The sequence below is a fragment of the Tamandua tetradactyla genome, chromosome 18 (assembly GCF_023851605.1).
Source record: "Tamandua tetradactyla isolate mTamTet1 chromosome 18, mTamTet1.pri, whole genome shotgun sequence".
Taxonomy (NCBI): Eukaryota; Metazoa; Chordata; class Mammalia; order Pilosa; family Myrmecophagidae; genus Tamandua; species Tamandua tetradactyla.
The window spans coordinates 21,094,589-21,118,737 of record NC_135344.1 but is presented as its reverse complement, the minus strand read 5'-3'; the positions used below and the strand labels follow the sequence as shown (position 1 = coordinate 21,118,737).

Sequence of the window (24,149 nt, the reverse complement as noted above, 5' to 3'; positions counted from 1 at the left end):
AAAACATTGTACCAACACTAAGTAAAAACATAGTAATGATTTTAAAATTCTCATGACAAAAGTGTGCTGCAGTAGAGATTATAACAGCCTCTCACATTTTGTGTTTACACTGACAGGAATGATAATGTTGGCATATAATCTTTGTGAGTGTAAAAACAATAGTCAGCCAAGGGCTTGCCTTGAATCTTGAAGCAAAGCAAGATAACTTGGATACTTCCGAAGTTGGCACACTCGACTACAATTCATCTCTAAACAGCCCAGCAGATACATTCAACTTGTATGAAATAGTTGAAATGGAACAATTTTACCTGAGACTTTGCCTAATTGCGTGATTTGCTGTGTTCTTTGGGCACCTGGCAGCTGGCAGATTCTAATTTCAATATTTTAAAATCATTAGTAAGATTGCACTAAGCTTTAATTTTAAATGCATTTAATCACTTGGTATAATCTGTCCCACAAAAGTTTTCTATTTTTAATATGTATTGACTATAAGGAATGAGTGAGAAGTAGTTCTCTTGCCCAGAATTTATCCAGAGCTGCTTTCACGTGAAAGATAAGAAACCCACAAATAAGCAAGTACAAACAACAACAGAAAATGTCATTGTATAGACACACCACAATTTCCATTGTACACCACAGTTCTTGTTTCTATCCTTGTTGATGGACATTTGGGTTGGTTCTAGTCTTGGCTATTACAAATAAAGCTGCTAAGAAATTTGTATGTGAAAAAAACACAACAGAAAACAACAAATCTGCATTTTTAAAAAACTTGAAAATCTAGGCTCAGGTCATCTCTTTATAAGTAGAATTCTCCTTTTATCCATCCTTTATCATTTCTGAAACTTACAGGTGCGGAAAGAATGTGGTACTGAGCCAGGTCTGTACAAAACATACTTACTGGTGAATGATGCTCCTTTCAACCCACGAGAGTGTCTGTATGATTCCATTCCATTCAATGCCCAACCTCTTCAAATTGTATCACCAAGGAACCCAGTCTTATAATCATGCCAATGATATAAATGTAGAAAAATAGGCAAAGTGCATGTACACTCACAGCTTCATCTGTATTCCTTCTTCCCTAAGCAGGAGAGATGTTCTGTCCATTCATCATTTACAACTTGCTTCCATGATTCTGCAAAGTCAATACACACTTCTCACCCAAAGGAAAAAAAAAAAGAAAATTGAATTCCCTCCAGTCTATACACACATACATATAGTACAAACATATTTGTTTAAACATGGCTATATATAAGCAGAGATCCAAATTTAGTAAAAGAAGAAAGAGTCTGAGCCAAGAGTCTAACTATAGCATTTCTGCTGAAGTTGGGGAACAGGAAGGAATGTTTGGCGGGGTGGGGGGATGGGGCACGAGAGGGGTGGCAAGAAGTAAAAGGTATGTGATTTAGTGACACGTCTGGGAGCACGTCATCCTGGACAGGTTGCACTTGCCCAGAATAGTCTGATTTTACCTAAAACCACAACTTAGCATTGTAATCAAGTCTGACTCCATTTTTGACATTTGCTTTTGACAGTTTTCAAGCCTTGCCATTCCCCTCCCCCTTTATCCCCACATCTGAACAAGCAGATGAGAAAGCCCAGATCCTCCCTCCTTTGGTACCAGCAGAAACTTCAAACCGCGCAAGCGCCAACCCATGCAAGGGACCCTCATCCCAGCCTTACTCTCCAACAATGATCCCAGCAAGGCCAGCCTCCTTTCCCTGCTCTCTCAAGTCATTTTTGGACCAGTTGGAAGCTGTCCTGCTTTCCCCAGAAAGCTTCATTACGCATGTAATAATGCATGGTGTCATCAATCTCGACATTTGAACCAAATTTTAGGAAGGATGTCCATTTCAAATCTGTTGGGTGACCACAACAAGCACCAATAGGTGCTTATTAATAGGGTGAACTATGTCCATTTCAGCATTTTTATTTGTTTTGGAAAAACTGGTAATGAGCATTTAATAGGATTATACGCATGAGAGTGATTGTGACACTTCTACCAGAATGGTCATGGAAATAACAGTCCTAATTGGTCTATGGGAGTTTCATGAGTTCCTTGGCTCAAGTTTCTACCCAGATACCTACAAAAACTTTTCTGGACAGCCCAGTATTTTAGTACCAACTCTTTACCATTTAAACATCCAAAGAATAATACCTAAGAAGAAAGGTTTGGTTACATCAAATTTTAAACCAATAACAATTATTTTCTACTATCCTGCCTTATATCACATCCTATCATATAATATTTTTGCATTGATTATTAAATTACTACTAGAGCATAGATGGGCCTTGATTAAATATACAAATTATTTAGAGCCATTCAAAATACAGGAAAATGGGCTTCTGTGAAATTATCAATACGTTTCTATGTTAATATAAGCAGAACAAACTAAAAAAGACTCACTCAATAGGAGACAATTATAAGACATACAGTGGCGTCTCTTGGGTCTTGGGCTTAACATGCTATTCACACAGAAAGAGGGGAGAAAAAAGGTAGAGCGAAACCTGAAGGGGTCTCTCCAGTACTGTTCCTTCCTGATGAAACGTGGAGTTGCAGAAATTACCTCTTCTTTGAAAACCTGAGGCAATAGTGCTGGGCACAAAAGTCAGGATAATAACAAACAGCTTGAAGAATTATGGGCATCAACTTTATACATTAAAAGTGGTTAGGAAGGGACAGGCAATAGTGGGTCAGTGGCAGAGGTCTCGCCTGCTATGCTGGAGACCCGGGTTCGATTCCCAGTGCCTGCCCATGCAAAAAAAAAAAAAAAAAAAAAAAGTGGCTGGGAGGGTGCACAGGTGGTTCAGTGGTAGAATGTTCACCTTCCATGAGGGAGACCCAGGTTTGATTCCTAGACCATGCACCCAGCTCCCCCCCCCCCCAAAAAAAGCTTGGTACTTTTCTGGTCCCAGGTACAGACATAGCCAAGTCCAAGAACATACCATAAAACAACCAATCCCAGAAATGGCATCAAGAAGCCCCAATCACAAAGATATGACTCTCTGAAGGGGATGGACCCCTAGTTCTTGAGGAATGTGTGCTTTGCCAAGAAGCAAATCAAAAAGGGCCTGAACCTAAAGAAGATGTGGGCAAACAAAACCAAGGCAATGAGCACACACATGCAGAGGCCATCAAGGTCCTTGTAAAGTGTAAGGAGGTCAAGCCCAAGATCCCAGAGAGTGTTAGCTGCAAGCTCAATCAACTTGCCTACATTGCCCGATCCAAGCTTGGGAAAAGTGCTCATGCATGCTTGACCAAGGGTCTCAGACTCTGCTGACCAAAGTCCAAGGCCAAGGATCAAACCAAGGTCCAGGCTTCAGCTCCAGCTCAGGTTACAGCTCATGGTCAGGTTCCCAAAGGTACCCAGGCTCTCACGAAGGCTCCTAAGTAGAGCCTTCCATTTGCCAGTGTGAGGATGGAAGGACTACTGTGACCCCTGAGCCACCATCTGCATGAGGCTGTGTCCTCCTGTGCCTATTTGTACAAATAAACCTGATGCAGGATAAAAAAAAGTGCTCGGTAAACTTAAGTATTTCAGAATGGTAGTAAGTTATAACTGTGTCCATATATCCTACATCCTACGTGGCTCTCATAAGAAGTCATGGTAATTCATGTCATAAAAGGAGTTTGGTTTGGGATAACTTCGTTTTATCACCTTCGCATTTGTCTTCCTGGATACCTATGTGTATTTGCTGCAAGCAGATGTGTATTTGGTAAACAGAACTAAAAACAACAAACACAAGTTTAAGGGGGGTTGATTTTGTCTAGCTATGAGAAAAGACTTTCTAATTAGAGTTATTCAACCAAATAATGGGTTTCTCAACAAAGGATTGAGCTTCCCAACCCTGGAAGTGCTCAAGTAGAAGCCATCTGCCATGGGGTTATAAACACCATTTCTGCATTGGGAGAGAGATTAGAATACGTGACATGTAAGGACCTTTTCACTTCTAAAATACAATGAATGGTTGATCGTGTGGATCAAGGAGAAACATGCTGTGAACTTGAAAATCCAGTTGTCTTCTTAAGGAAAAAAAATGTCAATCTCTTTCCAAGATGATATTCCTTTGAAAGTGATATTGACCATTCCCTAGAAGAGAAGAAAGATGAACAATCTAACATTGATTTCTCTTTTCTAGGACATAATTTCAGACAAAGAGTTGGGGGCGGGGGAATGATGGGGAAATTAACTTACTTAATAAATCTTATGGCATAGCCAGCACCACTAAGCCACCAAAAGCTACATATAGAGTAGCTATTGCGTCTTTCTGGAAAGAAAGAGAAAGACTGCTTTGCTGAGGAAGAGTGGACAAGGGGAGAATGAGAGAAGAGGCTGGAGAGTTAGACAAGGGCTAGATTAAGTTGAGTCTCCTAGGCCATGGTACAGAGATAAGATTTTATTCTTATTGCCATGGAAAGCTATCTATGAAGCGACATGACTTCAGTTTTGCTTTACACAGGCTAGCCTAGCTTCAATGCAAAGAATGACCCATAATCAAGAGTGAAAGCAAAATGAATGGATATCAGGCTGCTGTGCTGGTCTGGACAAGAGGAGGTAGTGGCTTAGACCCGGATGTTGGCAGCGGGAGGGATTAGTAGTTCAAGGTCTTGTGCCTGAGTGAAAAATAACATTATTATGAAGATAAAAAGTAGAAATGAGTTGATTTTTTTAATATTTCAACTTGAATAAATCTACTCCTCAGGAGATATGTAAAATGTTGGATTATATTCCCTGTCCAAGCACGAAGGCCCCCAAGTGCTTCTGTCCAACTCTATATAGAGAAGGGAAAACTTGTTACACCTAAGAAATGTTTTCTACTAAAAGTTTTAGCCAAGTATGGAAGATTGTTGATCATAGCTATTTCTCATAAGGAAAAAAACCCTAAAGCATACCCCAAGAAAAAGTATGGGAAAGAAACATAAAAAATAAATCAAAATGAATTTTTTAAAAGAAAAAATTATTTCACAGAGGAATTTCTGAAAACTTCATAGAAAAAAATGACTTCTTTTGGCCTCCGCCTTTTATGAATTTTGTACAACGGCAAAAAAAAAAAGATCCCTTCTCTCTTCTTCTCTTCTGTTTATTGACGTTTTGGTGATTTTTCAGAACAAAAAATATTACAGATATATTTCTATATATTTCTTTTAAAATATAAATGCATACAAATTTTCTGGGGGTTTTGGCAGAATGTATGAAAGTTAAAAAAAAATTATATCCTTTAGTTTTCAGACTAGTTATAGAAATTATCCTAAGTAAACCTGAATATATAAATAGTTTTATGTAAAAAGTTCTTAATTACATGTCAGTTATATTAAGAAATAACATTAATGAACATCAACAAGGGATTGATTAAATGAAATATGATACCATATACTATATTATGAAACACAAAACATTATGCAACCTCTAAAAATGCTAAAGAAAACAGTTTAATGCTACAATAAGGTAATGACAAAATGAGATAACAAATCCCAATTATTACCAAAACATCACAATATATTCATAGTTAAGAGGAAAAGAAGAGAGGAAGAGAAGGGAAATTGGAAGAATAAGAAGCTAAAAGTTTAAATTTATATTTTGATGGTGACAAGAATTATGTGTGTTTTTCTTCTTTACTTTGTGCTTTTATGAATTTTCTAAATTATACAAAAAAGAGCTTAGATTTGACTTTTAATGAGTTTAATTAGATTAGACAATTCATATGAAGTTTCTCAGAATAGGAACTTTTTTTTGTTTATATTTGCTATCAGCAACGCCTAGAACAAGGATTGGCCAGAGGACAAACCCAGCCCAGCACCAACTTTCGTATGGCAGCAAGCACTCAAAATAGTTTCCATATTTTTAAATGGTTGAAAAAAATTCAAACGAAACCAGCATTGTGTGAAAACTAAAAATTAAATGAAATTCACATTTCAATGTCCATAGGAGTCTGAGCACAGCCATTGGTTTTTATATTAATCTACAGTTTACATATTATCTCTGCTGCTTTCATGCTACAATGGCAGACTTGGTTCATTGCAACATTGACTACAAGGCCTAAAATATTATCTAGAACTTTACAGGAAAAAAAAAAGAACTTTGCTGACCCTGGCCTAGAACAGTACTCAGTAGGGAGTAAATTTATTTTATTTTATTAAATAAATAAAAATACAATTTTATTACATAGATAAAAATACAAATGACCATATTTCCCTTTTATTCTGAATTTTGTAATATTCTGATTGATTTTCCAAGAGGCAGGGCATTATGGAATTGAGAAGAGGACATTTTATTAAAACCTTGGGGTTGCAGCTACCCATTCACACTACAGAAAGTTTCCCACCTCCTTGTTGTGTTGGATTACAAACGTGGATCAGCAGGAAGGAAATCCAACAGAAGGACCCATCCAGAGTCTCAGTGGGTAAGGCAAGTCTTTCATCTGGCACCAGATTCTGTTACCGGAAAAGGCAGTAGATTCTTTTGCCCAACATGCTCAATAACCAATTCCTGAGACACTGGAGTTTCAAAGAGAAAGAGTTTATCACTAGGTGCATAGTAGGAGAGCAGATAGCCTAGTGGCCCCAAGTCTATCTCCCCACACTGCAGTAATTTGGGTAGTTTTATTAGAGAAAAGATGGGCAGAGTTTAGGATAATGAGCACAGTGACCCCAGATGATGTAATTAGAGGCGATCTAATTATTAGGCATGTGCAGATTGATTACATGCTTGGTTACAGGTAAAAAAAAAAAATGGAGGAGTATTATAATGAGGTATAGGTGACTTGCAGGTTAAAGACTAAGCTACTGCGCATGTACGGCAGGCACACTTCGGTGAGATCCAGTCTTGGTCATCACGGTAACTTTGGACTTGGGGTGGGTTAGTTCTGGGCGAACCCAAGAAGCTTCATTAATAAAACATGAGGGGCTATTCTTGGTAATTGCAGGCCTCTCACGTTGGACAACTGGATAGATGGGTACAACTGAAGGTTAGTCACCAGGTTTTTACAATCACAGGGGCAGAAGAAAAGGAGTTATACAATCATTATCAGAGATCAAGTGAGCTCTACTACAATTTAGAGATTTCAGGAATTTCCCTTTGCCTACTCCAGTATACCAAAAAGCAAAGAGGAATATCTATATAATGATTCAGTAATCGAAATCATCCCTTAAATCCTGATTTCTTGGTTATAGTTTCACGACCCTAGAGGAGCCCTGGGAATGTGCAATTCTGGTCTTATCAGAGGATATCCCCAGGTCATCTGTTATTTCAGACCTCAAAGTCCAGTGACAAAAGAAAAATAACCTGCAGAACTGTAGGTTCATCATCTAGGGATTGAAGCCAAATGGTCAGTACCTTGACACTGAACAAGTAGCTCTATTACCCATATTTGTTTACATTTTACCCTTAGAATCATCTGTGGTGCGCAGTGTTGCCTGTTTCATCCCATTCTTTAGCCATACAGGTATCTTTTGCTCCTTTGTTCCTTGAAATGTCTAAAATCTTTTCGGTCGCAAGTCTCAACAAGTTTATGACCCAAGAAGCTACAACCAGAAAAAAAGAATCCAGTCATCATGGGCTGCTTCAGTTCTGTGTTGAAAGAGAGAAACAGAGAGGGAAGAGGACAGAGCATGCAAAGATGAGCAAGAACACTGCGACACCAGCACCCCCATCTCCTATGAATTATTTTTCACAATTAAAGAGAGGACTGAAGAAATAAATGGCAGAAAATTTAATTGCAGGTGGTAACCTTGAATACAATACTTAAGACAGAGGATGCGATCTGATGGCTTCGTTTACTGGGCCAGAAAAGAAAAGAAAACACAGTGGTTTATATCTTAATGATTTTCTGTTTTAATTAGTTAATTCAAAAGTTTTAACAAACCTGGGTTTGGCCCCTCAAATTACATATCATTTTAATTAGTTTCCAGATTTCTCCAGCATTTTAAGGAATGTGTTCAGAGCTTCTTTTCCTTTGAGTAACAAAATATCTTGTGCAAAACCACTAACTTTTAAAAACACAGATTTTGCTATAAAGAAAGCTTCTATTTTGGTGACTCCAGTTTAAAATTTGTTTAAAAGGTAACCATGTGCCCTTGGTTATGATGACATTTTTTACTACACTTATTTGGCAAAATCCTCAAGAGAAATTATTTATGCTTAACGAAATGTATTTGGTGCAATCAAAGATGTATTTTAATGTCCTCATTTGCAACATTGTCTCATCACTTTGGCCTTTGCTTTGGACTTCTGAGAAAAAAGAAACAATCCAGATCCTATATATTTTCTATTTCCTCTGACATTTAGAAGCTTGCCATGATGGCAAAATATGACTCTTTGTTTCTTTATACAGGAGGATTCAAGCTTTTGCCTGATGAGTACTTTTTGTATCAAAGTTTTCATTCAGTGAGGAGTAAGAGGACTGATAAAATAGCACTATGTTGGAATGAACTCCAGGTCCATTCAGGAAGTATCTGAAGGGACATTTCCATCTCAATGATAGAAATGCATTGATCTCTCTTCCAAGTCTTACACTAAAAGGTAGACTGATGTTGCCAAAAGTCCAAGTTCAGTGACAAGTATAATCATCATTTAATCTGTGTGAGCAACTCTCTCAGATGTGATTGGGTCATCAAGGAACTCATTGGCTGAAAAGCTATTGCCCAAAGGTCACATTGCCTCATGGAATCATGATTGCCAAAGAAATGAAAGCTACGGCCCAATGTGATACCAATTTGACACTGGTTGAAGAATCTGAAAACTTCTCCAGCACGGCCTGTGGGTATTTATTTTGGAAAATAGAGAAGTGACTGACTGTGTCCATTAACTTTTTCCTGTTGTGATCTTCCTTTTTTCATTTTGTGTGAGATTAATTTGTGACTGAGATTTATTAGCTAAAGAAGGCTGGGGTTGATGAGATTTTGCTGTTATTCCACGTAGAACACACATCAAGTCAAAGAGAAAAGATGAAAAATTGAAATGATAAAGTTGCATTGCTAGCTTGTTCCTGAGGTAATTGAAGCGGCTTGGGTTGCTCTGTGCTGTAATGGGTAGAAATAAAATATGTACAAATTTATCTAGATCATCCTTTTGAAGCAAAGGACTACAGAATATATCCCCTTTCAATGTCTTGAGGAAATCACCCAATTCTCTTTTGACAGTGATATTGAAGCAAAATGAAAATGAAACCCATTCAGAATATAAACTCCAGAAGCAAAGCCAGCTCTAAGTTAGCCATGGAAATAGGCACAAGGGTTAGCATAGATAATTGAAATATGAACATAATGTAAAAACTGTGCTTTGTCTGTTTGGCGAAACCACAACTGCATATAATTTCTTTGTAACAGAATTGAAATAAAGCAGCAAATGGATTCAATTTTTTAACCTGTCCAACCTTCCTCCTGACGGAGATTCTAATTAGCAGTGAAATGCCTAAAAAAAAGGTACTCACAATAATTTAAAAAAGAAAAAAAAATGTTAGCTGAAAAGCGAGGGGCATTGCATTGAAGAAGCCAGAGAATAGCCACCTCACTTATCCCGAGGGCTGGAGCAGGGCTGCTCCCAGAAGGGGCCCAGCCAGACTTTGCTGAAGAAGCAAAGTGCATTATCGACCCCTTAGAACTGAGAGTTGGCTAGTTGGGGTGGGTGAGGCCACGGATATTTCTTTACTTTTGGAAGTCGTTTGGCAGATACATATGTCAGGAAATCTGGCGCTCTGGGGCGTCCATCAGAGCCTGACCCTGAGGAATGGGGCACAAAGCAAGTCTAGTAGGCACGCACCTGCCTGAAAGGCAGAGGGATTGCAGAGATGTTTCCCCCACATCCACCACCGTCCAGGGTGACCGAGATTTTAGAGTTGGGAGCCTGCACTCTCCCTCTGGAGCCCGTGACGCCGGTCCGGGGCGTCCCCTGCTAGTTTTCAGTCCGCTCAAATGTGCAGCTCTGACCAGGTATCAGGGGCTCTTCACAGGGGTGGGCAAATCAGAGCCTTCCCGTCTCCCTCTTCTCCATCCTTTGTTAAATCTATCCTTCTCATCCAAGTGAAATGAGATTTAAGTCAGCAAAATGCATGGAGTAGGAAAAGAATCACAGAAGGGAAATTTAAGGGAGGTTTATAAGAAGCAACCCGGCTTCCCTTGGGAGAGTGAGGCTGTGCGAGCACATCGTACATTTGCGACCCCAGGTACGGGAGGGGTGGGGCGGAGCGAAGTCTCTGCTTGGACCTCGGGGAGTCATTTCCTTTGCCTTCAGGCTGCCCTCCATATAATCTTCACGGCAGACCCGGAGGCTCTTTCCCCAAAGTGTGCCTGCTTTCAGTGCCACAGGGAAAACGCTGCCCTTCATCCCGAGAAGTCTCGAACGCGGTTTTAGTACCTATTTATTTTCATCCTCCTCACAGCAGCTTGTGCTCTGAAGGGCACTCAGAACATACGTCACACTCCCTGAACCAGGGCTCGGCAGGCACCAGGGGACCCTGTTCTCCCCCAAAACGGCCCCGGGACCACAGGGGCCACCGAAAACCCGCTCCTGCCTGGGTCTCAACATGCCTCAGACTGAAGTAGCTTCTCACAAATCGAGGAACAGCTAGCAACAGTCCTCGTTCTGGACACTTCCTAGCTGGTGGCCTTGGGTACGTGGTGAGGCTTATTCTGTCCATATGTTAAATGGGAAAGCACCAGTGCCCACCTCCAAAGCTGTCATGGTGATTGTGTGTGAGGCATTCAGCAAGAGTGAAATTGGGATGCATGCGGCAACTTGGATAAACCTTCAAAACATGCTAAGTGAAAGAAGTCAATCAACAAGTCCACATGTTACATGAATCCTTTCATATGGAAGGCCAGAACAGGGACATCCATCAAGACAGAGACTGGATCAGTGGTTATTTAGGACTGTTGACATTGGGGATTAAGAGGGTGACAGCTAAAGGGTATCAGGTTTCTTGGCCAGGACATGAAAATGTTGCACAACGAACTGGTGATGGTTGCACATATCTATGGATGTACTTAAAAACACTGAATTGTAAACTCTAAATGGGTCAGTTGTGAATTGTCAATTGTATGTGAATTCTGTCTCAAGAAAACGGTTTTAATAAAAAGATATTTAGTCCACTGCGTTGCATTAACTTAATTTCTGACAAATGTTAGCTATTACCATTTATCAATCCAACAAATCGAAGTCCCTATTAGAAACCAGCACTAGTCTTGTTGTTGTTGTTGTTGTTTGTACTCCAGTATTACATTGTAAACTTTTATGTGCGTGAAATAAGCGAAGGTTTTAATATCGCAGAAAAAGTCTGTAATGTTATGACCAAAATATCTCACTCGAAAAGATAACAAAATTAATTCTGGTGAATAACATGACTTAGGTTTAGAAGTTTTACCTGAGAAATAGCCATTAAAACTGCAATCCTAGAGGCATCCTAAGAATGCCAACAGCAAAAAAGTCTTCATTTATTTTCAACCGGAATTCATTTATTTATAATCAACTTAGAAAGTTTTCCAAATGAGACATACAGGATTTAACGGCAGTAGAGAAGCTCTACAATTTGGGTATTTCAGGTTTAAGGATTATAGCAATGAAATTACACATTGAATGATTTAAGCCAATTAACAAATAAAATCTAAAAGCCACATTTGAATCTCAGAAGACATTTAGACAATTACTCTAAGCAACTCTACAGTCACCATCATCCTCTACTGTCTTTCCCACGACTTTTGTAAAATGATCAAATTCTTTTTCTTCCTGCCCTTCCCTCCATCAACAGTCACCAATTCCCTCTTCCACTAAAGACTGCAGGTAAAAGGTAAAATAGATTTGCAATCAGAAAATTATAGTAAAGAGAAAAAAGAAAGAAAGAAAAAAAAGGACTCTAACTGTATGTCCAAATGAGAAATTCTTTTACAGAAAACCCTTGGATCTGCTTCAGCAAGTACAGAGATTGAAATGGTGTTGGGTTATGCCAAGCTGACGTGCGCGCCAGCTCAGAGCCTGCTGCCTTAGCCGTAAGGGTGGCCTGAGCAGGAGAGAGAACAAAGAACAAATTAAAAACACAATGCAGCCGGTAGCCAGATTTCCCCCTGCGAATCCAAACTCTTTTTATTATTATTATTATTTCAGGCTGCTCACTAGAGCACTTCCTTGACTTTCTAGTAAATTCTCAGAAACCAAGGCAGGACACTTGAAAAGCAGTTTCTTCTAGAGACCCACTGATATTTTGGCTGCCAGAGCTGGGAGCTAGCTAAGAAAAGTAAGTCTGGGCTGGTGAAGAATTTTTATTTTAAAATAATGCTCTCTTAGTGGTCTTGCTTTCTTTGTAATACACTCCATGGGTCTGTTCATTCACATGGTTTTCCAAACTACCGACAGTCATTTAAAAATGGAAAAATTTTGCCCTAAAATCAAGTATCCTAGGAAATAGTTTTTCCATGTAGGCCTATTCAGGATTTTTTCCCAATCCCACATTCTAAAGCAAATCAAAGAAACTGAGAAGACTGAAAAGAGTAGGAATTTACGTAAGGTCTGTCCTTCAGTTCCTATGAGGATCATGTGAATTTCTCTACCCCTCCTGCATGTGATTAAATTATCCTGCTGTATTAATAACACAATAAATTTAACTCATTAAAAACGCAAAATTCTTTATACAGGAAAAATATTGATTTCCTTTTTATTGAGGGGCCCATCTATATAAAACAAAATATAATAACTGCAAGTGAATTTTCAAAGTCTTTTAGATTTCTCAATGAATTACATTTCTTAGATTATTAATATAAGCATGACCTTTTAAACAGAGCCACACTTACACTAATACACAGTTATTTTTCAGAAATTCTTGGCAAGTGCCTGCTTGCTGTGGTTTAAGCCCTATGATACTATGATAGTTCACTAACTTGTCCATAAGCTCCTTGAAGAAAGTGACTGTTTCTTATGATTTGTTTTGTCATTCCTCTTGCCTCACATGCTCTCTGGCACATGGCACGAATTCAGAAATTATTTCTGAAATAACTGAACTGCCATCTGAGTTACTAATGTGCACCTGGCATGGTTGTAGAACTCTATGACCAGTTAAAGCAACTTCCCTCATTTAAAAAATCAGCACCTAAAACTGTTTCAAATGTTTCATGGATTGAGGCCCAAAATGCTATTCGGAGGGGAGCTGCCCTACGCCTGCCCTCCCAGTGGGGTTTGATGGTGACTGGGAAAGAGCAAAATCGCTCATGGTCATTTTATTCAGTTTCAGCAAAACATTTCTGGTTACTCTGGGCATTAAAATATGATGTGAATATCCCAGCTGGGCTAATAATTCCCTGCCAAATCATACTTGCCCACTAGCTCCCCCTCTGCTCCCAGGGCCGCAGGCCTACAGTCAAGTGAGCCCCAAGGAGGGGAGCCTGGAGGATACCCACTTCCCATGTACTTTGTTACCGCTGCTGCTGGGAGTGAGCGGGGACAGGTGGACACCCTGGGTTCCCGAGGAGGGGCTGGCCCCAGACCCTTTTCTCTTTTTCTTCCACATGCGTCATTCTTTGCTTTCTGTTAAGGATATGTATTGACTTTGTGGAACCACTGCAGTGAGCTGTAAATGATGCATTTAATGAAAAATCCTTGCCTGGCGCTCCGAGAGAGAACACAAGCAATGTAGGGCAATCACTGCTGGGCAGTGATGGGTGTTGTAATATCATATTCATCAGCTTCACTGGCAAGACAGACTCCCAACTTCAAATATTTCAAAAATAGATAGTAAAATATAACTAATCTTTTAATCAGCTGCATTGTTTGTTGTCTTTCCTGTCCCTACATTGATAAGGGAAAACTTTGTTCTTAAAAATGGAAACTTTGTTCTTAAAAATGGGCGACTCTTTTGTCTGAACTCCCCCCAAATCCTAAATCCTCAAAATATGCACAAAAGGGATTTGAAAGATTTTTTTTTGAGGGATTATATTAAAATCCTCATTTTCAGTGGGGCTCTGTAGTTATTGCTACCACACTTTAATTTCAACATTGAATGTTGGGTTATTGAAAAGATTATGTTTTTTCAAGATTCTCTTTCTTTCTTTTTATTCTTCATTGTTTCTATTTCTGTCTTTAAAAACAAACAAACAGAGCACACAGGATTTGGCTTTTCCCCACAATGCTCAAAAGGAGTATGAGTGACAAAGTCCAATCGAAATAGGCACCTGCCTGTGACAAAAAAACCCGCTCTGCAGGAAGCCTGGTTCTGGTAAGACTGGAAATTCTTCCCAGGGCCCCATCGCTCCTGCAGGTTCCATCTACAGTTAGGGGGTAAAAAGCAGGGGGGCTCGATTTCATATCCCAGGGATGACCACAGGGCATTGGTGTGTGAGGCGTTCGTGTGGCCTGACTCACCAGCTGGTGTGTTCAGAGGCGTACCCTCGGCTGAACTGCCTGCCTTGAAAGTCACATGGATGCCCAGTGGCCCAGGACAGCCACAGGCCAGGCAGCCCGCCATCCTTGCAGCTTGCTCCTCGTCCTCCGCTCTGCTGCCCCCGCGCTCTGTCTGCAGGTGCAGGGGGAAGCGCCCCTCTGCGGTAACAGCTGGCACATGCATGCACCTGCGCACGAGGGAGCCGGCTGCCTATCTCACCCTGAGCTCACAGAAGCCACAAATGTGCGAGCGGCCTGCGTCCCCCATACCCGAGGCCTTGCCCTCCCTGCCGACAGTACTTACTCGTCCAGTGGTTCGTCCAGACTCCAGCTGGAAGGTTTTTCTTAATCGGCATCACTTTATTCACTTTCTTACAGAAGGTGCAAGCTTTTGGTGCAAGCTTTCTAGGGCACTTAGTATCACTGATGCACAGCCCCGTGTTTTCTGACATAATCCAGATCACAAGAGCCCATTTCAAAGTAAAGACAAAAAATATTTTTTATAGGATACCTAAACATTTGGCCAATTCTGATGGGAAAAAAAAATTAGTTAACTGTGATTTGGGTATTGTACAAATGAAATAACTGGTTGACAAGATTTCACTGTTGTTCTTTGTTATTTTGGCTTTATATAAACACAGTGTGAGATTTATAATTGGTCGCTCATTTTTTTCTATTTATGTCTAACCTTGACAGTTCTTTTCTGGATTCTCTGGATGGCATGCTTCATCTCTGGCCATCACAGAGCATACCTGAGCCTTCAGAAAAGCATAATTTCAATTGTGAGTAGAAACCTTACACTTTTAGGCACATCTAATCATAGAAATGTTATCATGGAAAGATCCATACAGGATGACTAAAACCCCCTTAATTCCAAATATTAAAGGGGACTCCCACATGTTTATAAATTGTTATTTAAATAATCCCCTTTATTTCCTACCACTAAATAAATCCTAAACAGGATTCAGATGTAATTTATAGATTCATATTTTTCACATGGTACATTTCTAGGAATATGCGATATCAATTTCCTATAAACTCAATATACTCATATGCCATTTATTTTACATCATCACCTGTTTTGTCCCTATTTTTCTATTCAGTTTACCCAACTTGTACTATTAGGTTTTGTTTTTTTTTTTTTTTTTTTAACATGGGCAGGCACCAGAAATCGAACCCGGATCCTCGGGCATGGCAGGCAAGCACTCTTACCTGCTGAGCCACCATATGTGGCCCGCCCATACCATTAGGTTTTAATAAATCATTCACAATCTCCCATGTTTAAACTAGACTAGAGACACCTAAAGATTTATCACCTAAATCATGTATGCTGGTTTCAGAATGTTCTGTACCCCAGAAAAGCCATGTCCTTTAAACCCAATTCAATACTGTAGGGTGGAAACCCATTAACTAGATTATCTTCACTTAGGTGTGAGCCCCCAGTTGTGGCTGTTATCTTTTGATGATTATATTGTCTCTACGGAGATGTGATGCGCCCAATTGTGGGTAAGACCCTTTGATTAGGTGGTTTCCATGGAGATGTGTCTCCATCCATTCAAGGAAGGGTTTGCTTGCTGGAATCCTTTGAGAAGGAACTATTTTGGAAAAAGTTTCAGAACTGACACAGGCAGAGACGATTGGAAGTGAAGAAAGAAAACGCCCCTGGAGAAGCTGTTTGAAATGAGAAGCCAAAGAGCCCAGCAGATGCCAGCTACTTTCAGACCTGTCAGCCTTTCTTGAGCCAAGGTATCTTTCCCTGGATGCCTTAGTTTGGTCATTTTTATAGCCTTAGAACTGTAAACTTATAAGTTAATAAGTTCTTTTTAAAAAGTCATTCCATTTCTAGTATATTGCATTCTGGCAGCTTTAACAAACTAAAAACATCTTGTTTTCATGCTTTCTTTTTAAAAAGGACTTTCTTTTAATCACTTCTACTTGCTTCCTCTTTATCTTTTAGTCTTGCTCACTTGACTTTAAATACACACTGCTGTGTGATGTTCAGGGAAATGAGATGCTACTGTCACTTCTTTCCTATGTGCTTTTCCTGGGCAAATGTGGTCTCCTCTGGAATGCAACATTGGTTTTATGAGAAACCTGCTATATAAAACATTGCATATGAGATCAAAACTTTGCCCCAGCTTTTCTATTTCTGAAACCATTAAGGATCATTTGTTGTTCTCACTCTTAAATCCACCTATTTTTGTCTTATAGAAACAAACCTTCTTTGATGCTTCCCTGTGAAACCTTGCTGGCTTTCCTCATAAGAATTCCAGTCTTCATCTCCCTGTTCCATCATCTCCACATCCCTGCAGTTGCCTGTCTTCTCCTGCTTTCTAAAACATTTGTTCTCCTGCAGACTCTCCCTTTCTGACAGGTAGGTAAAATAAGAAGCCCCCCTTGCCCCCACCCCGGGCTATCACATTCTGCCTTCCTAACAGAGATTCACACAAAACCACATGCCAATAGTTACAGCCTGTGGCAAAATGCATCATTAAATGTGCCCAGATTTCCCACAGGGCCCAACATAAAATTTTCAACAAACCTACCGCATGAGGATAATACTCAACTCAACTCTTTTCTTGGAGTCATAGGATACTAGTACTAGATAGGAACTTAGAAAAACTTAAACAAAGCTACTATCCCTAGGTCCAGCAAAATTGTGGTTAAATGACGTGCAAAAAATAAAGAGTGGAAAAAACATATTCCAAATCCCCCTGTTTTCCATTCACATATTTCTACTCTGATCTCCCAGGAAGTCTTGTGAATTCCTATACTTGTTTTTTCTACACCTTCATTTCAATTTTTATTTAATTTTGACTCTTTTTTCGCTCTGAACTACATGTCTAAACTCTCACTGTCTTTGACCTCATTGAGGGCATTATCAATACTTTCTCTTTTTTTTTTAAACATGTTTATGACTTTGCCCTTTGTTTGGAGATCACATCACCAGTATTCCTAGCATAGTCCTTACATTCAAGGGCTGACTTTTTTTCTTGTTATTGCTAGTAGGTTCATTGTCTGCATACATTATGATGGTATTTAAGCTACAAGATGTTTCTTTTCCATCTTTACAACCTACTGGCCTTAAATGAGATAACTGGTTATCCACGATATGACAAGAGCTATTACACAGTTTTTTTTTCCTGTAATTTTTCACCCTCCACTACAGATAGTAAAGACGGATGCCTTTCTCTTTTGTATAGAGACTCTTCATACATTACAGTTACTTGGCTGGCACCCACGGCTTTCCATGATCTTAAAGAAAAAGTGCGTTTGCTGGAGCCAAAAGTTGTTCTCAGACTTAACCTAATAAAATTCCCCCCTTTGGCACCTTCCCTTCATTTTTTCTGCAGACCAGTATCAGTCACCTGTCTTCTAAAACATAAACAAGATCTGTGGACATGCATAGAGACTGCTTAGCACTTTTTGGTACAGCAACCTTTCAGCAGGCATTCCACCCATGGATTCTATAATCAGTGTTTGCAATATCAACTAAAATCAAATTCTAATATTGCCTTCTCCTCTTTCTCTGCTGATCAACTCACTTCTCTCCCATATGCCATTAAGAACTTTGAACATTTCTTCACCCAGGCTACAAAAATGCTGAATGAAGCCATCTAAATTAGGAATGTTTACCATGTATACCATCTCTAAGAACATGATCACAGTGCTAACTTCAAGCTGCAGATCAATGGTATTTCGAAAGGTTCTATCAATAATGGATTTCTTTGCAGAACTGTTTCAATGATAGGAAAGTAACTGGCCTCCTTTAAAACATTCATACAGTAACACCGGACAAAGGCAGTGGATTCTCTGCCAGATGCACTCAGATGACCAATTCCTGGGACATTGGGGTTTCAAAGAAAGAAAGAGTGTATTACTAGGTGCAAAGCAGGAGATCAGATGGCCTACTGGCCCCAAAATCTGTCTCCTTGAATTGCAGTAAGTATCATAATCTTATAGTATCAAAAGATAGGCAGGTTTTAGGATAATGAGCACAATGGCCCCAGATGATGTGATTAGAAATGACCTAATTACTGAGCATGCGCAGACTGACTACCTGCTTAGTCACAGAACACATGTAAGAAAATGGAGGGCTTAATATGACAATGGGCACAATTTTTAGTTAATATTATGAGGTATAGGTTACTTATAGGTTAAAATCTAAGTTGCTGTGTGTGTCAGGTGGGCGCATTTTGGTTAGCTCCAGTTTTGGTTATCAGGATAACTTCTGATTTGGGGTGGGTTAGTTCTGGGCTAAGTCCTATTATTAATAATCATTAGGGGCTGTTTTTAGTAACTCAAGTCGAAAAGCTGGATATGTGGATACGAGTAAAGGTCGGTCACAAAGTTTCCACAATCACAAGGGCACATAGAAAAGGTCGCACAATCATTATCAGAGATCAGGGCAATTGGATTCCTGTGCAAAGATTTCAGGTATTTCCCTCTGTACACTACAATATACCAGAAAGTAAAAGCGAATATATATACAGTGATTCAGTAATCATAATCATCCCTTAAATCCTAGCTTCTCCATTGCACAAACACACTCACACACACATACACACACTCATACATCTTTGTGCACTCAGATCCTCCTGGATTATTCACTCTTGGTGATTGTTTCTATCTTGGCAAGCTTAGAGAATCTGGACGCATTTATATTAGGTGACCTGCCTTTAACTAGTGGTCTGATGAGGAAAAACCCAAACAGCCGGTGCCTCTCAAGACACCTGAGTCAGGGCATCAAGGTCCAAGCTTGCCACCTCCTCATGAATCTGCCTCTTTTCCACTCTCAGAAACCTGGAACAAGTTGCTACTACGGTGCGTCGTGGGAACACGGGTTCAGGACACATCAGAAACTTGCAGCAAATGATCCCATTATTGCACAGAATATAGTTCAGAAAGAGCAAATCTCCTTGTCACTTACACAGCACAAAGAACCCAAAAGAGCAGGGAAGAGGTCCCATCATGCCTGGTCTCCTGGGGTGGCTGAAACTGCTCTGGGTTGGGGTCGACAGATGACAGCTCCACAGGCGCCACTTTGCCCCAGAGAAGAGAAATCTATACACTGTTTGAGCATGGTTGTTACTCACCTTGAGGGGCAGGGGGGCTGGCCACTGAGAATTCCTATTCTGAGAAGCATCTGGAGCTGCTTGTTTCTGGTTTCGGGGTCTGAGGTCTGCATCTGATGAGGAGTTTTCATTAGACTTAACATCTCCCCCACGTTGTGGAATGGCACAGAATAGAAAGGGAGGTGGGGGAAACGTGAGGCTGGAGGACGGTTGCCTAGCATGTGTTTGTGACTTCTCCATAGAAGAAGGCTGGGGAGGTGAGGGCTGGGCTATTGCTGAGTAACAGGTGTCAGTGATTTCCCTAATAGGAGGTTGAAGTTTCTCTGCCATTAACTGCTTACTTTCTTTGGTCTTTCATCCATCATCTCTCCACACCCTTTAATCTCAGAGTGAAGCCTCTTTTGCTCTTGAAACAGTTCTTAAAATACTTAATTATTCACATTATCTCTTTCAGCGCCATTTAATCGGATTTTCTCTACATCAAGCACCTCCTTTTCTTTTTGCAAATCAGATGGATTTGGTTTTGCTGGACCACTTCCCTTTCTCCATCAACTTCAGCCTGTATGTAATTTTTCCTTTACTTGTTCTTTGATTTTTATATTTATGCCTGAATGTCTTAATTTTTTCTATACAAATATATTTATTCTTCAAAAGCTATTAGTCTCATTCCTTGCCTAGTAAGCTTCCTCTATCCTGCTTAAGGATAATCTACTAAAATGACCACTAAAATTATCTTTTTAATTTCAACACATTATAAAGTAAATTTGTTCCTCCACCTCAGACCTTGGCTAGATTTACCAGATTTTTAAATGTAATTTGGCTATGCCTTAAAAAAATAAGAAAAGCAGTATCTTTTCAGATACTGTAAAATATTTATATGTTTAAAAAATTTATTTATTCCCTCCAATAGATTTTGGACTAGGCATTTAGGATATACAGATGATGAAGACTCTCCTCTCCATTCACAGTTTTTACAGTGTGCAAAGAAACAACCACACCCAATGAAACACCTGCCACCTTGGAGTACAGACTCTCAGGTGGTCCTAAGTGATTAAAGAGGCTCCAACATAAGAGGTAAAGTAAAGTATTGGAGGTGAAGTTTATCCATCATCAAGCAAACAAGTAGGAGGGGAAAATGGACAGGAGAGGGTGTGTCAAGCAGAAAAATCAGCATGTTCCAAGCCAAAGAGGAGTAGAGAGCATGATATTTTCAGGGAACTACACATGCTCTGAAATTGATTTCACAGAGCTAAATCAGATATGCTGCCAGCCTATTACTAACAACAGCCCTATTTCTGAAGAACACACTCTTCTATCAGGCAGTCTATGTTAATTCATTTAAGCCTAACAATTTTGCAATGAAGATATTATTCCCCATAGATGAAGAAACTGGAGCTCAAGAATATCCTGTTTCCAACTTCAAACAATAATCTATGATGGAGTCTGCATTGAAGCCAGGTGTGTCTGATTCCATGGTCCATACTTCCGATACAATTGCATTTCTTTCACATTTCATTCTGTAGGTGTTGGGAAGTCATCATACAGTTACTACAGAGGAGGAACTTAATCAGATTTGCCGATGAGAGGAATGCTGATTTAAGAGGAGAAGAATTATAGGTAGGAAGTGCTTTAAGGGGGCTATTCTAATAACCGAGGAAGAAAAATGATGAGAACCTTAATTCAAAATTGGTAGGGCTGTGAGGATGGAAAAGAGAGTATAACTTCAAGAACTAATCAGGAATTAGAACGGACAGACCCGGAGACTGGCTGGACGATGGACAGTTAGAGGATGACTGAGAAGAAGGCATTTCAGATATGTCTTTTGGTTTCTGACCTATACTCTGGGACCTGGGTTCCATATTCCACAAATTAATCATTTTCTATTGTCCTGGGTCTCTCTTGCAGTTAATGACTCTAAAAGTCCCCTCCTTCTCTTTCTTCCACTGTGGACCTGTCTTCTCTGAGGCAATCAATTCTCGGCTCCTTTTTTCAGCAGGAGCTCTGTTAATCCCATGTTGTCAGCAGCCCTTGGGAGTTACCTCTATAGCATCTGCTGCCCTTCACCACACCCCTCCCTCCTCCCCACCAAGCCCCACGTTCTTTTCACTTCTATTTTTTGCAACCCCCTCCTACCATCTCTCCTTTCAGCTCTAGGTGGCACCCTTGCATGGACAAGGGCAAATGGTGGGCTCTGTCTTTTCCTGCCTCATTCTGGGCTGCACTTTCTGACAGCTACACAGACATGCCCTTCTTCCTCACAAAAACTCTGCACATCTAGGAAGAGATCACTGCTCTGCCCTTGATCTCTATACCTGAAAGATGACCACTAACAGCACATTTACTGGAATAACTTTTTAAACTGCACCTATTGCCCATTTGTCTTTGGACTCTGTTAAAGTTAGTTAACTTCTCTGGCCTCTCCGTCCTCCCCTGTGGGGATAATGACAGTACCTGCCTTAAACGGGGTGAGGCAATTTCAGTGATGTAATGTACACACATTTTCTGCAGTCTCGGGCACATGGCAAACATCAATAAATGTTAGTTACTCTTATAGTTGGTATCATCAACATCATGAACTCCATCACCCACAACCCTATAGTCCTTTGCTTTTTAGGTGAAAAATTCCTGGGATGTCGTTTAACACTATCTTCCCTGCAGTGTCGTCCTATATCCCCAAACTTGTCTTTTCCTTTTCCAAAAATACTACCGTCCCCAAAGAAGCCCATATTGTTTTGGTCCCCTGTTTTATTTCTAGAAAGAATGGTGAAACCTTTTGATCCTAAACATTTAAGTAAACTCAAAACAAGTTTCTCAGTCCCGTTACTTTTCCTCCTAGAAGAGCTCCAGAAGAAATCCGTTTTCTCCATTGATCTAAAACGCACATCAGACTTCTTACTGAGAAGGATTTGATTGACTGAAAAATATTTCCCCTGGGTACATCCTAACTGAATGGCTAGCCAGGGTGCCCAACCATATATAATCTCTGCTTGGACAGCTGTGCCCATCCCTTGCAACATGAATCTTCGCCACAAATGCTCCTTTGCCAGCATCTTTATGAGGCTCCCTTCCTCTTTCAGACACGTCCTAGATTTTCTTTAGTTCTCTCTTTATTCTTTTCCTTTTTACCTATACACTATATGAAAGGCAAAAAATAAATGAACCAGCCATATAGGTTGCAGTCATTTCCCTCCACTCTCCTCTTCATTCTCCTCTTTCTCGTCTTTCTTCACTCACGCCCAGCTCTTCTGCCTTTTGCAGTCTCTTCTCCCCTTCAGAGTTCCCATTCACAATGGATTCTAACCATGTTTAAAAGCCGTATCCAAAATCTGCTATTCCAGGACAGGCCACTGATGCATATCATTGAGCCTGCGGTGGCCTTTCTTCTCTTAGACCACCTTCTGCGAGCACCTCTGCAACCGCCTCCCCAGCTATCTCTCACTTGTGACTCTGTTTTGAGCTCCTGACCACATAGGGGAGTGGGGGAGAGGGGTAGTTCAATCAGGTCTCGAATTTGCAGATAAGGAAATGGAAGCAAAAGAAAAGAACTTGCCTGAGATCCATCTGACACGTGGAAACAGGGATATAGTCATGTCCCCATCACTTTGCAAAGGGAGTCCTTTTCCTGAAAGGACTTTGCCTGTAAGTGCAAGGGGAGCCCTTTACAAAGAATATTCTTAATTGGATGCTTCAGTACACACTGCCCTCATGTGAAAACCATTTCAATATCCATGCTTTTGTCCCTCTTCCTTCCTTGTATATCACACTGACAAAGCCTGCTCCCCGGGGCAAGAGTGACTCAGATTAATTCATGCTGTGAAGCAGAGCCAGGTTCACAAAACTACATAAGAAGGAGAAAAATACCCTATTTTTTGCATGGAAACGAATTCCTGGTGTGACTAAGCAAATGCCTTTGACTCTCTGGACCTCAGTTTTCTCAGTAAAATGAGAGGGTTGGATTTGACCATCTCTAAAATCACTTATTTGAAAATTCTGTGATACTATTTCAATAGTATAAAAGATATTGAAGAAAATATGTCAATCTCCTTTCTTGACAAAGGCAATATAAAAAGCATAGGAATCCATGAATATTTATAACTCTTTTATCAGTAGTAGTGGCTGAAACATTAATGCATGCTTACTATGTGCCTGGCAGTGCTAAGCCATTGTTGCAAATTAAATAATTTAGTTCTCAAAAGAACACTATGAGGTGGGTGCTAATATCATACCCACTTTACAGATGAGGACAGGCAGGCACAATGAGGTTAAATAATGTGTTCAAGGTCATGGGCAAGTAGCCAAGCCAAGATTCAAAGTGAAATGCCCCAGAGGCAGCCCTCAGCCATTATAATACTACTCTTTGCTATCTCAAGCTTTTGATTAAAAAAAAAAAAAAAAGTAAATAGTGGCTATTCATTTTCTAGTGTTTAGGGCATTAATTTTCTAATTTAGGTAATCTACAACTTTGCCTTTAATAGGTTTTCAATAAGCATATTTAGAGCCGTTTCTTGCAATTATTTGTGGCATAAGGATTTCAAAATAATGTCAAGAATAACAGATAGTTTTTACTTACAAAGGGACTGGCAAATTGAGTTTCCTTCATCTGCAAAACCTCGCCATATAAAATTAGTCATCCTATTTTATACGTTATTTTTAGGCTGCTTCATGTTCTCTTAACATTTGGTGTAGTTGGATATTAAAACTCACAGCAATTCTCTCT

General features: G+C 40.0%; 1 pseudogene; it reads left to right on the top strand.

The window, feature by feature from the left end:
• The window catches only part of LOC143662394 (large ribosomal subunit protein eL29 pseudogene), an 82,310-nt pseudogene extending 78,918 nt beyond the window's left edge, over positions 1–3,392 (top strand).
• The last annotated feature ends 20,757 nt before the right edge of the window (positions 3,393–24,149 follow it).